Genomic DNA, 8,725 nt, shown 5'->3' on the forward strand with positions numbered 1-8,725 from the left:
CACTGTTTGCTGTATGTTTGTTAGCGCAGTCGCTGGTGCCAGAGACTGCCAGTGACTTCAGTCTGAGGGTTTGAAGTTTCCATGTCTGTGTGATGTGTGGTGTGAAGGCTGCTGGTTAAACTGGGACTCACTGTTTAAAGCACTGAGTGCTCATAGAGAGATGCTCCATGAGTCCCAGTACAGACTACAAACATGGTGGAAACTTAGCTTTGATATCCACACACTCTGCACGTCTGTGAGTAACTGTGATGAAGATGTGCAGAGATCTGTGTACAAACAGGAGAAAGACTGTAAAGACTCTGTGCTTCTAACAGCCTCTGTTAACATATGTGAGGCTGTTTGTTGTTGTTGCCATGGAGCTTTTCACCGTCAGCAGGTCATGTGATCAGGTTTGTTCTGTGAAAGCTGGACGATGGTTCAGTGTCAGGGTTTGTTTGCATTCATCAATAAATATCTAAATAAATCAAAGACTCCATGTTTGTTCTTTCATCATGTGACCTCTGCTCATCCATCTCTGTGTGTATCAGGATACATTTAGTTCATAATACACAGAAAAATCAGAGTTATTACCTGTAATAAATGTGAAAGATTCCTGCAGTGATAACCAGGCAGGACTGAAACACATCCAAGCTGTCACCACAGTAACAGCACCGTCCATCCACAGGTGAGGGAGGAGCAAAAGAGGACTTTCACCATTTTATACTAAAAACACTCAACTAATGTTTCTAATATGAAACAAATAAGCCCACATTAATGTGAGCATTTATTAAATAATAATAAAAATGATTTCCTCCTGATCTCATTTCCATAGCAGAGAAAACTGTGGTGTATATTGAGGTGGAGGGTGTGGTCTATGGCTCAGGTGTAGAGTGAGGGTGGGGTGCACCACAGCAGCATGCTGGGACTGCTGAGGGTGGAGGAGGGAGTGATGATGACATCAGAGCTGCAGCAGTCAGCAGCACAGAGACCAGTGAACACACAGTCTGTTCATCTTTGCATAGATACAATATATAGCACAATATTGAATGACAGAGACGCTGTGTGAGCTTCCACAGATACACTGACGTCAGCATCCAGAGTCCTCCTGCTGCTCCCCCCTCAGAGCCCCGTGATCAGCACCAACACATTCAGTTAGATGACAGAGTCCAGCTGCAGCTAGAATCAGCTCTGTCAACAACAGCACAGCGTCAGTGTTTCACACTCAGTGAAAGGAGGAAACACCAGAAGAACACCATGGTAGGAGAGGTGAGCCTCTTGTATGCAGCCTGTTATCTGTGGGAGGACGTGACAGCAGATGTTGCTGATTCAACATCTGTGTGACAGCTGGAGCAGCACAGTCTGTAGGAAACATCTGTACATGTAGGAGACAACAAGGTTTACATGGTCGAAGCAGACGAACGACTCAAGCAGCCTCACATTACAGGCTGCTGGTTACAAGCACATGAACACAGTGACTGGTTTCACTGGTGTCTGTCCCAGTCTGTGACAGAGATACAGGAAGTCACAGACAGATCCAGCTGCACACAGCGTTTCCTCTGGAGTGTGTTTCACACCCTGTTTGTGTTTCTCACTAACATGTTGTAGTTTTTCCTGCACACAGCAGCACTTTGATCATTTCTCCTGCTTTTCTTCCTTTTCTAGATTTTATACACTGACAGTAAAACTCCAAAGTCATCATCTGAGGAGCTTCTTAAGAGTTTCTGTGAGTTTAGTGAAGTCAGCCTCTCAAAAATAAGTGTGTGTGTGTTGATCTATGTTATCTAATGTTCAGAGAGGACTGCACTGATTTAGCATCCAGGTGAGCAGCTTATGAGCCAACAGGGGAAATTTAGCTGTATTACTTTGGTTTAAATGTAATAATTTATGATTTCATGTTCCAATATTTCACTTTTCCCAACGTGTTGTTATCATTTGGTCTAAAAACCATGACAAACAGCAGTGTTCCAGTTGTTAGCATTAGCTGCTATAGAGCACTCAGTCATTGTGTTGGTGTGAGAGACATGAACATATCTGAGCTAATTGTGTGTTTCAGATGTGCAGCAAACCCAACTGTCCCTGTGGTTTTCCTGCTGTAGACATGATCCCCATGATGCTGACGTCCTCCGGTGGACGAGGTCACACGTTTATGGATTCAGATGCTAACTGGACCAGACTGGTGTCAAACTTTGTGCTATAGAAGCAAATCAAAGAAGAACTAGTTGAACCTGAGCTGTCTGTAGTGGTGACACCAACACCGTGGCAGCCTGCACATGCTGACCCAGGGTCAGTGTTGAACCTATAAGCTGTGTCCTCATAGTTCAATATGTCCTCACTGCACAGGTCAATGACATCAGAGCTGTAATGTTGTTCCCCGTCTCACTAAAACTTCTGACATAAGGTGACTTTTCTGGATGATTCCTACTCCAGGGTCACCAGTTTGAATCCCTCTGCTGGGAACATGCTGCTAAAGTGCCCTTGAGCAAGGCCACATCCAGCTTATGAAGCCAAGCCTGGGCTCTGCTTGCTGGCAGTGACAGAGCAGATGAAACAGCTCAGTGGATCCTAACTCAAAGCTAACAGCGCTCTGTCATGGATAAGTGAAATACAGCTGACTCACCCACAGCTGCACACAAACACCTCCAACACCTACAGGTCAGCAGATCCACTGCTGTCTCTGATGGGCCCAAACTTTGCTTGTTCAGCGTTTGCTGCTGCTGACTTTGAAAATCACACCAAACATGGAATCAAATATATCGACTCACCTTAGACTAAAGAGAAGCTCAGCACTGCTCACAAAACTCAAACACAAAAGGCTTTTTAAAGACAACAATCACTTTGACAGACACACAAACATGACTGAGTACAGAGGAGCTGCTGGTTTGAAGCCACAGAAATGTTCAAATGTTTAAACACACTGCAGCGTTGCAGCCATGATGCATTTGTGCTGCTAATGCCACACACATCAGCTGCCTTACATTTTAGTATCAGTTCATCTCTGACCACGGCAGCACAGTCTTTCCAGTACAGTGATGTTGGTGGGGACAATGGGGACCGTACTGGTTGTTCATTGGCTGTAAGCCGGTCACATGGATGTTTAACTGGTGCCTTGATTGCACTGTAGTCTGTTGTGCCTGTGAGCTGCTCCTAAAATGAGACAGATTATAATTGTCACCATTCTGTTAATGACTCTTATTATGTGCACTCTCCTCCACTGTCACACTAAACACATTAAACCTTTATTTTTGTATAAAGTCAGGATTTATTTATTGGCTCTTCTTAAAAACATCATTAAGTGCAAACATCAGCAAAGACTATACAAAAGTAGATTTAGAAGCTGAACAGAAATGAAAACATTTAAAGTGACAGTCAGCACAAATCCAGCTGACATCTCCATCCAATCCAAGTCTTCATTTAAAGTCATAAATGTGACACACGGTTTGTTACAGTATTAATCCTGCCTGATGCTGCAGGGCAAACATCATGTACTAAAACAGGCTCAGCATTTACTTCCATTATAAAACTTTGATGAAGGTTTTATCATTTAAAAACAAACCATTGTTCTGTAGTCGTCCCAGGACTGTTGGTCAAACGTTCTCTCCACATGTTTAAGGTTGAGCTCACTTTATCGTCTCCCTGAAGGAGGAAAGCAGATGTTACTAAACATCACAATAAAACATGTGAAATGGGTGCACATGAGGAAAGAAGCCGTCTGCACTGTTAAAGCGATGCAAACATCTTCACACATAAAGCACCTCTCAGTTTAGCAGCAGCTGGTAAACCCACAGTGATCTTGGAGCCTCCCTGAAGGACTCGTTCATCAATAACTGTCAGGAGGACGATTAAACCTTCTGCACACGTCCTGTAGTTACACACCCGGGAAGAAAGACGACGTCCTCGCTCTCCAACATGATCTGTGTTTCATCCAGGACGCTCAAACACAGATTAGTTTCCAAATATTAGATGCACTGGTTCTTCATGCGTTTCTACCTGAGCACTCAGAGTCATTTATACAACAGGCCTCATTCACCTGTTGGTGCATCTGTTTCTGTGTTTGGCTGTTTCCATCAGTGCCTGATGTTTGTGATCTTTCATCTATTCTGATTCTCTCTTTGTAACAAAAATATTGTTTGGCTTCTGTTGCAAACAAGGCAAAAGAATTTGAATGGATTCATTTACTGATCTTACTTTTCTAATGCAAAGCCGTCCTTTCAATGCTTTAGAAAGAAAACCAAACAATGTTTTTAAAACTTTCCCAAAATATAAAAGCTATTAAAACCATAAACTTCTGCTTCTTGTTCATGTGATTCTTCTTCTAGACTGTCTGTAATTGTTATTGCTAATTGTCAATAAAGTTGTTTTTTTATAAGTTATGTTGTAAAGGAAGCTTGTGGCGAGGGAGGAGGGGCGACTAAAAGCAGGTTCATATAGTGGGAAAGTTTTCAGGTCATGTGACGATATTTACTGATGCGTCAACACTGTCAGATAAAAGAACGGCTGTTGCATTTGTTCTCCCAGAAATAAGTTTGGTGATGAGTAAAAGAATTACAGATGATGTGGCAGTTTATACTGGGGAGCTGGTAGTGACTTTACTGGCTTAGAACTGGGTGGAGAAAATAATGGCAACAATGGAATGGTTTAAAACAAAACATATCCATGTGTTAGAATGGCCCAGTCTAAGTCCAGATCTGAATCCAATCCAGAATCTGTGGCAAGATCTGAAAACTGCTGTTCACAAACGCTGTCCATCTAATCTGACTGAGCTGGAGCTGTTTTGCAAAGAAGAATGGGCAAGGATTTCAGTCTGTAGATGTGCAAAGCTGGTAGAGACATACCCTAAAAGACTGGCAGCTGTAATTGCAGCAAAAGGTGGTTCTACAAAGTATTGACTCAGGGGGCTGAATAATTATGCACACCCCACTTTTCAGTTATTTATTTGTAAAAAATGTTTGGAATCATGTATGATTTTCATTCCACTTCTCACATGTACACCACTTTGTATTGGTCTTTCACCTGGAATTCCAATAACATTGATTCATGTTTGTGGCTGTAATGTGACAAAATGTGGGAAAGTTCAAATACTTTTGCAGGCCACTGTATGTATCTTTGATAAATAAAATATTTAATCTTGTATTTGTGTACCTTCTGGTGATTCAATAAAAAATGAGTCACATATCGCTCTGATAAACACAGATGGCTGAAAGAAATGTTTGATGGAACAAAGGAAACAAGTGTGTTGCTGCTAAACTGTTAAGTCACCAAGGTTTAAAATGCCAATATGAAACTAGCCGCCCTAAGTCTTTATGTAAAGCATGAAAAACTCCATATCAGTGATACTCGTTCTTACAAAGGTGTTGTAACTCCCTCCAAGTTGAAAAACGGACACAAGGCGTTCTTGATTTTTACTGGCATTTATTGCACACAGGTGCCACCAACGATGCCGTGAGAACTGTACAAACAACATAGAATTATCAATTTCCACAATAAATTGTTCTCATAGAGAATAAACAATAAAGCACATTATTAAACAAGATAAAACACTCACAATTTTACATTTACAAATTACACGTGACCACCATAAACTCGACAGTTCAGTTACAAACAAACATCTTATTTTCCTATCACGACATAAACACACATTGCATACCTCATTGGCCGCATTAACTTGCAGGGGTTAATGAAAACACATCTTGCAATGTCACTCCTTTTCACAGCTGGAAACTGTGGAAACCTTCTGGTTACAAGATGAGCTTCCCAGCCCCCTAATTCCTCCTATCACATAATAGGAGAGCAGCAGGGCATCCAGTGGAAGTGTGATGGAAATCAAAATCCTGAATTGGATTCGGTGCGGTCGCGTTACTATCAGCTGCAGGAAGTAGCTGTAAGTAATCTGGGCACTACGGCTTTAAGCAGCTGCATGCACTCCCACAGACGGCGATCACTTTCTGGCAGACGACCACTTTTTGGCACAACACCTCGAGCTAAGGGGGCAAAACAATCGCATGAGTGCTGCTGTTTGACTGAGGAAGAATAAAGTAGTCGTGGGAAGCCAATCACATGACAAGGATGACAAAGCAACAAGGTGATATATACCAGTTTATAAACTGTGTTGATAGGCCACGTAAAACCAGAGTCATGATAAACAATATACACATGGCGTTTTTTTCCTCCATAGTTTTGTCACTTTTACTGTCTAAGGACAGCTCTAGCAAGCACTCTCTGCTTATGAGCAAAAAACCCAAAATCATCCCTTTCCTGTTGGTGGAAAAATGCACCATGTCGACCAATCAAAAATATGATATAGCAACATGACATTTGGTTGTTTAGGAAGAGGGGGAAGTTTTAGGAGTGACGGTGAGAGAGAGAGAGAGTTTTGAGATGTGAGAGATTTGTGATGTTTAGCGTATTTGGAGTGTGTGGATAGTATGTTGTGTTGTGTAGTTAGTGTGTAGGGGAAAAAGAACAAAAAAAAGTAAGAAAAAAAGTAAGTGTGTAGTGGATAGTTTTATGTTGTCTGTCAGAACAATGAGACATAGAACAAGTCCGCCAGACCTTATGTTTACATTTTTACATACTGTAGGCCCATTTTTTTGAGTATTTTAACTTACTATACATCAATACAACCCTTATATCCCAAATCTTAATAATGTGTGTAACAAATCCATAGTAACTATAGAAATTGCTAAAATAAAAGTGCAATTAACCACAAAAAAATTGAAAAACGTTTTTTGTTTTTCCCAGATTTTTGTTGATACAAAAATATCAAAGCTATATGGCTTAAAATTGTAAATGAAAAAAAAGTTGCACAATGTCCTTTCAAACTACACAAATTTATTTGGAGTTTTTTCATCAATTCATTTTTGAGATACAATCATTTTTATAAACAGTAGCAATAAACGAAAATCAATAAAATGCATATTGGGCTCAATTTAACAACATGACAATAAAAATACAACATCAAAATGAACTGTTTATAATAGTACAATACAATAATAGTACTTGTAAGTGTCACAGGAATTTATATACAGAAAGGCACAGTCAAATATTGCTGTTCAGTAGCCCCGGTGGAGCATAACCAATAAATAAATAAATTCATATTTTGCACAATTTGGCAACATGACAATAATTTAAAAAAAGTTTATAATAGTGCAGTAAAGGTTCTAAGTGTCACATTACTTTTAGAGAGAGAAAAACAGTCAAATCTCATTCTTCAGCAGCAGTAGTGGAGGTGTGATAGGCCCTGTGACAGTTCCTGTCCACAATGACGCACAGAGCCACTTTGCATGCCTCACACTTGAAGGGTGTGCACTTCCCACACAGCCTGCACTTCCGGCGCCCCTTTGTGGCTTTGTTTTGACCAGATGCCCCTTCAACAATGGCAACTGGGATGTGTTGGTAGCTCTTCGTTCCTGATTGTGAGGACACCCCACAGAGTTCAGCGATCAACTGCTCCTGGAAATCCTGGTGCGTCATTGGCTGCTGCTCCAGTCTGCCACAGAGCTCCTTGCTGACCAAGTAGCTGTTTGTGACAGCAATGTCTATAAAGTGGTGCAGCACTGTCACATACCACTTCCTGCTCTTTCTCCATGAAGAATAGGAGCCAATCAGCTGGTCTGACAGATCAACTCCTCCCATAAAGTGGTTGTAGTTCTTTACAGCTGATGGCACTGGCACATCAATTGCTCTGTGTTGTCCTTCAGCCTTGCACATCCTTTTCACAGTGTCCCCTGAGAAGGCACTGTGCAGAGTTGAGCACACACTCACCTCCCTTGTGTCCATCCACTTGATAAAAATGAGAGGGCCCTCTCTGATCCACCCGATTGTCCCTCGTGGAGATTCTTTTGTCAGGGCGTTAAGTTTGCTTTTTGGGACTCCAACTCTAGTGTCCTGAAATGTCCCACATGCTCCAAACCCCAGATCATGAAGGTGGTGAAAAAGTGCTGGGCTTGTATAAAAGTTATCACAATAAATGTGATATCCTGTTCCCAGGTAGTTTTTGTTTATAAGTGCCATCACAGCATCAAATGACAGCCCCTTCCCAGTTACCAGAGTTGACCTCCCTGTATAAATGTTAAAATCCACTGTGTAGCCTGTGTTGTCAGATAGCACAAAAGGTTTTATCCCCCACTTTGTTGGCTTGCTTTTTATATATTGCTTCAGGGTAACTCTGGCTTTAGTGGAAACCATGCACTCATCCACAGAGAGGTTTTGCTGTGGGTGGTATGCAGCTTTGCAGGCTACACGTAAACTGTCATACAGGGGACGTAGTCTGTGCAGGCAGTCATAATCTGTAGTTCCTTTTTTTCTGTCATTGAGAGTGTCTTCTGCAGGGTCACTCATATGAATATTCCAAGTGATGGTGAGGAACCGGTCTCTGGTCATGACCTCAGAGGGATATTGCACATGAAAAATCGAATTCACGCGCCACAAATCTCTCATTTTAGGCAGCTTTAGAACCCCCATGTAGAGTGTTATGCCAATGTAATGGTACAGTTCAACCTCTGTGAGCTCAGTCCATGTGAATTTTTTGCCTGCAGCAATATTTTTAGCTGCATTTTTGTTTGTGTTGACACACAGTGTTTTTATAGCAGCACGGTCAAAGTATATCTTGAATAGTTCAGCTGGAGATGGACGGTCCACACATTCTGAAAACGGCAGCTGCACACCTGGCTTTCTTTTTGGACGGAAATTTGGTAGAGGATGAGGCAAGCTGTCAGGGTCCTTTTCACTCATCCAGGCAGCTGCATCA

The 8,725-nt window shown here is 41.7% G+C and overlaps 1 long non-coding RNA gene across 1 annotated transcript; it reads right to left on the reverse strand.

Annotated features, from left to right (window-relative positions):
- Positions 1–2,114: 2,114 nt before the first annotated feature.
- LOC112845082 (uncharacterized) lies at positions 2,115–4,062 on the reverse strand. The gene is made up of 3 exons (XR_003217887.1): positions 3,732–4,062; positions 3,533–3,612; positions 2,115–3,123 (listed from the first exon to the last, which is right to left on the reverse strand). It is a non-coding gene; the product is annotated as an uncharacterized LOC112845082 (long non-coding RNA).
- Positions 4,063–8,725: the final 4,663 nt, after the last annotated feature.

This window comes from Oreochromis niloticus, unplaced genomic scaffold, assembly GCF_001858045.2.
Source record: "Oreochromis niloticus isolate F11D_XX unplaced genomic scaffold, O_niloticus_UMD_NMBU tig00002947_pilon, whole genome shotgun sequence".
Classification (NCBI taxonomy): Eukaryota; Metazoa; Chordata; class Actinopteri; order Cichliformes; family Cichlidae; genus Oreochromis; species Oreochromis niloticus.